Genomic DNA, 9,822 nt, shown 5'->3' with positions numbered 1-9,822 from the left:
TTTGTAGTATATAACCAATGATGTATTTTCTCATCTGGTTATTACTTATTTCTAAAACCTTCATTACACAAGAAGTTAAAAAATAACTTTCTCCTTTTAAAATGTTGATTTGTTTTTCTTGCAGAGAATGTGCTGCAAAATGTTGAGGTAAGCATTAGTTAAAGGGCTACTACACCACGCCAGCAGGAGCAATTTACTTCTTATGCATATATTCCTGAACATTATTTTGTTTCCTTTCTTTTTGTGAATGGGAGCCACTTCCTTAGAGCAGACGAGGGCCTTCCTCCCCCCGCTCCAGCCCTTTCTTCACCTGCTCAACGGCAGGGACATGTTGAGGGCATGGGCAGCGGAGGCACACACAGTCCTTCCGTGCATTAATAGATACAGTTGCGCCAAATAAATGCAGTCTGAAGACATTTCAAGCTGAAAACTCAACATTCTCTGTGTGTTAAAACTGCATTAAGCTGTTTAATTGTTTTGTGATTACCAGAGCACTTACCTTGTGAGGATATTAATTAACCAGGCATAAAGAGACCAAGTTTTTCCGTAAGGAGAGAGACTGTTGTTTTTTTTTTTTTTTTAAGTTATTCCAGTTCCTTTTACTCATTCCAGCTAAATAGATCTTGCCTGGGAAAGAAAAAAAAAAAAAAAAAAGGGTCTAAATGCAAATTAACATTACTGTTTAAATATCACAGACCATTTTCTCTGAGCCCAGTTACAATAACTAGTAATTATAAAAATTGCTTGCCTTGGGCTTCTGGCTAAGCCAATGCTAAACTTGTCCTTTTATTAGATCTGTCAGACTGAGTTAATTATCTTTATGATAATAGATGTGCCTTACCTCAAACAAAACAAATACCCTTATAATTAGCTTTTTAGTTAGAATTTTAATTTATTTATAAAGACTGTTTGTTTTGTTTCTTTTTCTGCTTTACAGAGAAGTTTGGTTTTTAACAGGTTACTAGTCAGCTTTGTCATTTTTAAGAGAAAATAGACTCTCTATTTTGACTGAAAGGATTTGTGGTTAACACTGTATCTCCTTGAGCTCCATGCATGTGTGCATATTGGTGTGAAAGACATGCAAAAGGACAAGTGGAAGAAACAAGGCATATTCTTTTAATCCAGAAAGTTCTCTTTGAGCTGACTTTTGAAACAGCACATTAACTGAATTTAACAGTGAAGAGTGCTAGCAAACACTAATCCTAGCTGCATGTTTTCTTTTGAATTCTTGTTCTGAAGTCAGAGCTGAACTTCTCTTCAACTACTGAAAATAGAAAGCATAGCCTGGTTTAATATATCTCTGTCTCCGCAAAATCCCTTTCAATCTCTCTCTCTTTCTCTCCTCTTTTTTCCCTTCTTATCTTCCTCATGTATTCTCTGAACCCATCCTGCAAGCCCTCCAAGTAGAGCTCCCAGTAAGAAGTGAGGCGTGCAGGATGGGATCTGTGCTTTATTCAGGATTTCAGATGTATTTCTTCAACAAAGTAAGAAAAAATACCTCATGCATCAGCAACATCTCTTATTTTCTAAACAGAAAAAAAAAAAAAAAAAAAAAGGAAGAAAGAGATAAATACTTTTAAATTCAAGTCTGGTAGAAAATGCAGTCTATAGACTAATAAATTAAGGAACATGGTTCAGAAACAAGTACACTGTCTGCTGCATTGTTCTGTCGCAGTGATAGGATCAAGTTGGACTTCTCAAATAAAACCTGTTTTAATCAATGTCATGATGCAATTTTTGTAACTTTTCCAGATCTGGATGTCCCCAGGTAAGTAATGCAGTCCTATCTGGAAACGCTGTCAGAGGCTCAGCTCATTTATATTTCTACCAGCATTTGAGATGCAAGCATTTCGTGAGGTTAACTAATACTGCTTTATCATGTCTTATTCCCTCCTATTGAAGTAGTTAAACAGGCTTGATATGCAACAAATGTAAGTGGAATGTGGATAAAAATATGGTAGCAATTACAGTAGGAGGAGACATTACCAATATTTACAAGTTTTTCAATTAATAAAGTAATTTCAAAAGTAAACAGCTTTGCAACCAAATGAACGCAAATGCAGCTGTTTGGTAATGAAAAACATACCCATTGCTATGCACCTTGTGTAAGCATATGAAAGGGAAAAATGGCTCAGTTAAAATCAACATAGATATATCTTTCTACTCTCTATGCACGTAAAACCACAAAACTTACAAGCACCTCAGAAGTACAGAAAATAGTACATAACAGTAAATATGCAATATCAGATAAAAGTAGTAGTGATAGCTAAAATCAAAACAAAGGCAATATATACAAATTTCTGTTTGCAATTAAAAAAATCTTCATTCATTTTTCATAATTCAAAACTCTTCAGTGAAAACAAATATTTCTGTAGCCACTAATTAAAATTAACATGATTAAAGGTTATATTTTCCTAACTTTGTAGATTCTATTTGACTGGTCTAAGTCATTGTATTTTTGAGAGATAGCAGAAGTGGAAAGCGAAGGAGAGAGTAAAAAAAAAGAAATAGAAATGGAAAAAGAAATAGGAAATGGAAAAAGAAATAGAAATGGAAACTTGAGGGGAGCTTATAAGCAGGAGGAGGACCAACTTTTTACGCAGTCTAATAGAGGTAGGACAAATGGGAATGGCTTTAAAAGGGGGAATTTAGGTTAGATGTTACAAAGGAATTCTTCACTCAAAGTGAGGTGAGGCACTGAAACAGGCTGCCCGAAGAAATTGTGGATACTCCATCCCTGGAGGTGCTCAAGGCCAGGGTGGATGTGGCCCTGTGCAGCCTGACCTAGTGGATGGCAATCCTGTCCACAGCAGGGGGCTGCAGCTTGATGACCCATGCCATTCTATGATTCTATGAAAAATTTTAGATGTGAGAGGTGAAAAGTAAATGAAATATAATGGTCTTGCAACACTCCATTGTAGAAGAAAATTTTCATACTTACCATACTTGCTTGGGTTCAAAATCTTTTGACTAGGAAGACTGAGTTTATAACTCAGATCCTTCTGTAGGATCAGATCTAACTGAGATCCTTCTGTAGTTTTCCATTGGTTGCCTGTGGGTAGCAGGACTACATCTCCACTTGTTTTTCTGGTAGTGGAGAAAAGCAGAGACACACATGACGCATTCTGTTTTTGGTGAAGCTGAAGCCGCTGAAGCCTTCATACTGATTGCTTATACCTGTTGGTACCCCAACAGGGAAGGCTTCCACTCATGGGAAATCCTATTATCTCTGTTGCAGCAGTCCTCCTCAAAACCAAGGATGATTTGTTTGCCATCACATGGACTGAATCTAGAAGAAAACATATTTAGAATGGTAAATAAACCCTCACAACCCTAAAAAATAGTATCTAAAATTGGCATTTTCCTCTTCATTATAGATGAAAAAGACTGATTTTCTGCTTCTCCTCTTGCCCCAGAAAGCCATTTGCCGTTGAAAAGAGGAGGTTGATCTCTACTTTTCTAAGTCAAGGTGCAATACCACAACATAAGCCAAATTAAGCTGAGGCTTCTTCAGTCACCTATCATACCCAGGTCAGAATTCCTTGGTCCTTTGTGTCTGCACTGGTGCTTGTCTGATATTGTATTGAGCTGGTGCAGGGAGTTGAACTAGCAGAATTTTTTTTTTTTTGCCAGATTAGTTTTCTGCTAGCTTCACCTTCTGACCTATCTCACTGTGGTGCCGGATGAATGCTAGTGCCCCTATAGGTGGGAATATGAGGCTAGAGGGGTGTTTTTAGTGGCTTTTGTTCACGGGACAGCAACCCCAGGCACTGATGCTGGATAGCTATGCATCAGCCGGGTGGTTTTGAATGATTGCTGACATTGTCTTTAGCCAAGCCAGTATTTTATCTTTCTTGAGTATTTTCTTAAGAAAAACTTTGGATCTATTTCTTTACTAAGCAATATAATGGGAAAAAAAAAAAATAGACAATAATCTAGATAGAATCTAGATAGATCCCAGCTGTCTGTACATCTTTTTTTTTTTTTTTTTTTTTTAAGTTGATGAGGAGATTGTCATGAATAAGGGTAATTGAACTTTGGAGTTAAATCACACTATTGCCACTACTGTTTATGGTCACATTAGAGTAAGAAGACTGAGTTTACTGTGGGCATATATGCACTTTCTCCTACTGAAGCATACTGTAACACTTCCTGCTCAAGGAACTGATAATTTACATGTAGATGAAATACTCTAGTGCTATAAAAATATATTTAAGGTGTAGGTGTTCCATACATAGCACATAATATTAACAAAGGTTAAAATATATTATTTGTATGTAATAGTCCTAGGCAACACCACATAAACAGTAGAGTCTGTTAGCAATGCTCTCAGGTAATCATTATCTTCTCTCCCTCCAAAATTTGCAAAATCTGAATTAGTCAAAATCACCTATGAATATATGGGTGATTGGGCACTGGAACAGGCTCCCCAGGGCAGTGGTCACAGCCCCAGGCTGCCAGAGTTCAAAAAGCATTTGGACAATTCTCTTAGACATGGGGTTTGAATTTTTGATGGTCCTGTATGGAGCCAGGATCTGAATTCAATGATCCTTGTGCATCCCTTCTAGATCAGGATATTCTGTGACTTCATGTTACAAAATCCAACTGCAAAATAATGTTAATGTCTCTATGAACTAACGCAAAAGACCATAAAAACATCTATCTTTACAATTATGTGATAAATTATATAAAAACAGAGAACTGTTAACCACCAAAAAGTTATCTTCAGGAAAGGTCAAAGCAGTACTTGACTCTGCACTGCTCTATTAGAGCTCATATAGATGCTATACTCTCTCAACAGTCCCATAAGGACCAACATACCACAAGATGGACAAGGCAGTGTTAGTCTTTATTTTTATTTTTTTTTTAATTTTGAGTGACATTTTCATCTTCTGGTATTTCAAAGTGAACTTCCAAATGAATTGCAGAAATTTGTTGCGTATTTGCTCTACAATTCCTCCCCTGTGCACCACCAAATTTGAATGTTAACTAAACCAATGGGAAAGAAAGTTATTAAAGTTGCAAAGTCAGATCTTCCAAAATTAGGAAATGTCACATTTAAGGCTGCAACTTTAACTCAGTCCTTTTGGGCATATGTATTGTGATGGAAGTTTTAATTAGTTTCCACAGGACTACTACTTTGCAGGATGGAAACACAATATGCATCACTGCTGCTTGCCCATAAAATTCAAGATTATGAAAAACATTGTTACGCAGGATAAACGTTGTTTCTGAAACATCTCAGTAAATGTAGTGTATATAAATGTGTATATAAATTCTTTGCGTTTGTATGTACTATACATTATTGTGAAAGTTACTCTTCTCCTGAGATTAATAGTGTCAATTAGGCTGTCAGGGATGAGCGAGCCTGTCATGTGGGCTTTGACAGAATGCTTGGGTTGATTAGCTTCATGCAGATATCATAGCTTAATATTTATATTTAGATTACTAACATTTTTACAAATGCTCTTTGAAAATTTTCTGCTTACAGGACTGTATTAATAAATATGATGCCTTACAAAAAACATCATAGCATACTGCACATCACTCAAATATGTTAGTTTACATAGGTTTCAGCCATAATTATCAAATCAAAATTAGATCACCATATTGTATTACTATATGAACAGGCCAAAAACAAACAAACAAACAAAAAAAACCAACCCAAAACAACAACAAAAAAAAACCATCGAGTGATTTTGTTTATGACTGCTGAAGACAAAGCCAGGTTTCTCATTCCCATATGTAGTTTCTAGAGTGAGTGATATTTAGTGTTTACACTGCTGCAGAAGGGAAAATCTTCCATCCATAGAGGGAGTACATCAGACAGTGTTTTGTTGGTAGACCACATATCAGACTGTGCAGTTGGTCAAGCAGTTGCAAGCAGGTGAAGGGGCCATAAACCTCTTGGACTCCACATCCTTTTGATGCTTCCTATTTGTAAGTCCTCCCATGGTGGATCCTCTTTTCGATCAGTAGTTTCCCAGCTTGGGAAGAGGACAGAGCTGCTATTACCCCTTGCTGAAGACTGAATGGGAGGAGGTGAGGCTATGAAGAGTTGTGTTATTGGCAGGGGCTGGCAGTATTGCTCTTTCATTGCTCTACAATGCAAACACAGTTCTCACGTACAGACCAGCAGGACCATGAGTGTTTTGTTGCTTTTTTGTTTTTTTTTTCCATTTCATAAAAGAGATCTTAAATTTTTAAGAGGATAGTACAATGTGTCAAAGGCAGATTTCCTTCAGAATATCATATATGGCTCTCAGCAGGGCTTTTAGTTTTCAATGATTTTTGTTATATATACCATCTGCTTTCAGTGGTGTCCTGACCAAATCTCCTCTTGGATGCTGTTTCGGGGCTGTATATCTTAGACATTGCAAGGTCAGAATTCCAGGCAAGGTATTACTGTGCCAAAAGGTAAACACCTTCTCAATTTTAATTTTGTTTGTATTCAAATTAACCTCCCATTGACTTCTAGTCTGGACTCTGAAATTTGGCCCCAGCCAATAGCTCTAATAAAATGAGTGAAAATAAAGTATGAAAATGCACTCACAAATAAATGTAAAAAATCTATGTAAAACAGTGTCATAAAACCCTGAGTGAAATATGTCTTATCCCAAGTATAGCCTCTATGATGGCTAACACATAGACTGGGTTTTCAGTTGTTTAGCATGACTTTTATCCATTCTCTTTCTGGGTCTTATGTGCTCTCCAGTGAGACTGAAGGGAGTTGGATGAACCTTCCCGACAGGTTCTTAGAATCTCAGTTCAATCTTTACTACTTCTCTACCTCGATCTGTCTGTAGCACAAATTAGAATAGCCAATGGACTGATCTAAATCAAAGCAGTAATAAGTTATTGTTCCCCACACCATGACGTTGAAGGACATATCATGGACTCACTAAGTGAGGCTAGGAGAAGGCCAGTGGCTCCTATGTTGGCATTTCACCACATCGAAACCTGCTGTGTCATGGACACTAGATCACTGTTATGGGAGTAAGTAACAGTGGAGGAAAAGACAGAAAGGATGTCTAAGATAAATGTATTTTAAAAGAGGAATTTAAAGAAACACCAAGAAAATGGATGAATAAAACATGACAGAGGTAATCAGGGAGGTAAAGGAGACTAAGCAAACAGTAAAATGAAAATATTAAGTGAATGACAGGGAGGAAAAATACAGTGAATGTGAAGATTAATATGTAGGATAAGGTGAGAGTGTCAGGAACCTTGGATGTTCAGGCAAATATCTTGACTTCACTATATATATTTCTGTGGCAGTCATGCCAGGAGAAAGACTGCGAGCAGTATGGTGGCGCAAGACAAAACGTATCATTTGGAACTGAAGGAAAGGATATACTTAGCTGGTAGATTTAGAGGGGAAAAAAAACCAACCAACCAGAAAGGACAGTATCTCTTTGCAAAACTCTTGAGTACACTGTCAGAAATATAAACATAGCAGGGATCAAATCAAACTCACCATTTTTTTTCACAGAAAACCTCTTTTCCTTTCTCAGCAATAGGGTCACTAGAGAGATGATGGAGGAGAAAAAGGAAGTGTCATGTTAATTACAACTCTATTACAATATGAAAGAACAAGAGTCTGTGCTGTGAGACAAGTAGAGAGAGCATCTACAGAAAGTGGAAAGATCTGAGAAGGAGACTCACAACCCTTTCTGCTTCACAAACTCACAGCCCTTCACAAACAGTAACCAGGGCAAAGCTCCAGAGAACTGGAGGCTGCAACTGGGAATAGGAACTAAGGGAATAGCATTCTCTCTTCTCTTACTCATTACTGTCAACCCTGACTCGTGTACAGGCAGAAGATACACAGAAGGGAAAAGAACTAAGACTGCATTAAATCCCCCTTTCTACCATATTTTGTAGCATGTGCAACCTGACATAGGTACAAAGAACATATTGGTAGAGGGTACCTTAAGATATTACAATACAAAATCTCATGTTCCAAGATGAAGAACTGCCTACAAATTAGTTCAGTACATCTTTACAGATCGAGGAATTTTTTGAGGAAAATAAATGTGAAGTCACTGGATTATAGTTATTTTGAAGCCGGAGGGAAAAATTGCACAGTAAGCCAGTATATTTATATCTACAGAACCACAGAGAGCAAACAAAACAAAATAAAAATAAAATACCCCTAAGCAGTCTAAATTGCATCGCAAATAAAACTTTATATTAAGAGATACATTCACATACCGGGAAAATTAGATGTGAAACTTATAGTAACTACACATCAAACCATTAAATAGTAAAAGGTGGTCTATGAAAATCTTGATGACATGATGACATGATGAGAAAATACTTAGCAAGGACTTCAAGATTTGACCTAATAATAAAATTCGAATGTCCAGTTTTAAAAATGAAACCCTAGGGAAATCATTTTCTCTTGATACATACATATTCTTCAGCTGAACAGTAACAGGAGAAATGTGAACATATTAAGGATAGAATATACCATGTAACTATCCCAAAAGGACTTAACTGAGTTTAATTTAGATTAATAGGATACTATATAAATACTTCTTGCTTGTTAAGCACTTTTTATTAAGATATAACTACTGTCTAATACTTTTCCATCATTCACGCTGTAAAAACGTAGAGAGAATAACAATTTCAAAAGCAATGAAATTCCATATTCAGAAACAACTAAAGCACTCAAAGCTAGGTTTGTTTTTTAGAGTGTAAAAGTACCATTCATCTCCTAATCCTGGCTTTTTGAAGGACAATTTAATCTTGCCATTTAATCTTGTTCAAACTAGCTGTCTAGGTTTCCTCTGTAGTCAGTAGGAAGCAATAAATACCTCCAACAGTTTATCCATCATAGAAGAGGAGCGTAAAGTAGGTGGGTTGTGTCAGTCTTTGAAGGTGTTTATCTCTCTTGATTACAACAAAGTCATATAGATGGCAACCTTATACCAGACTCTTAACATTTACGCAGCTGAAATGAAGTTAGATGATCTTCCTATCACAGAAGAGATTTTCAAATCCCCAAAATACTAATTATTTCAGTATTAACAAATAATAGTTTGAATTGGAGTGGATCTTTAAAGGTTATGTAGTCCAACTCCCCTACAATGAACAGGGACACTTACAGCTAGATCAGAATGCTCGGTGCCATATCCAGCCTGACCTTGAATGTCTCCAGAGATGAGGCATTCACCAGCTCTCTGGACAACACTTATTTTGGTGCAGCCTAGGATATGATTGACTTTGGGGACTTTAGAATCTTTGGTCTTTGGATACACTGCTGGCTCATGTTCAGCTTGCTGTCCACCAGTACCTCTGTGTCCTTAGTAGGGCTGTGCTCTATCCTTTTGTCCCCTGGCTTGTACTGATAGTGGGTTGCCACAACCCAAGTTCAAGACCTTGCCCTTGGATTTGTTGAATCTCACAAGGTTCACCTGGTCCCACTGCTCAAGCTGCACTTAGCCATTCAGCATCTGCAGGTAGGATATCAGCTCTCAAACCATCTAGTTGTTAGGGACAATTCAGTCTCTGCAGTTTATCAAAATTATTATACAATCATAAGGACTGGAACATGTATGGGAAGGGAAATTAGATCAAAACTTTTCACAGATTTACATTAGAAGAAAAATATTTGCACACTTATTTTCACCAATTATAGTGAAAATACTATTATTCAATAGAAAGAATATGTTCTAGGTCCTAGCCTCAGTTATGAAAAGGACTGACCACCTCTCTATTTGGACGGTGAGTTACAAACAGTGGGACCTTATTTTTAAAAGCTTATTTCACTCATTATGAAAAACATGAAAACACAAGATATATGGCAAAATTATGAAC

At 36.9% G+C, this 9,822-nt stretch overlaps 1 long non-coding RNA gene across 1 annotated transcript in view; it reads right to left on the bottom strand.

The window, feature by feature from the left end:
• Positions 1–562: 562 nt before the first annotated feature.
• Positions 563–9,822, bottom strand: part of LOC124417901 — a 53,503-nt gene continuing 44,243 nt past the window's right edge. Inside the window, exons 2-5 of the long non-coding RNA XR_006939168.1 lie at positions 7,478–7,525; positions 3,178–3,289; positions 2,942–3,087; positions 563–627 (exon numbers count right to left, since the gene is read on the bottom strand). This is a non-coding gene — a long non-coding RNA (uncharacterized LOC124417901). The remainder of the gene's footprint in view (positions 628–2,941; positions 3,088–3,177; positions 3,290–7,477; positions 7,526–9,822) is intronic.

Source organism: Gallus gallus, chromosome 4 (genome assembly GCF_016699485.2).
Source record: "Gallus gallus isolate bGalGal1 chromosome 4, bGalGal1.mat.broiler.GRCg7b, whole genome shotgun sequence".
Taxonomy (NCBI): Eukaryota; Metazoa; Chordata; class Aves; order Galliformes; family Phasianidae; genus Gallus; species Gallus gallus.
The sequence above is the reverse complement of the archived record's forward strand: the minus strand, read 5'-3'. Positions and strand labels throughout refer to the sequence as shown.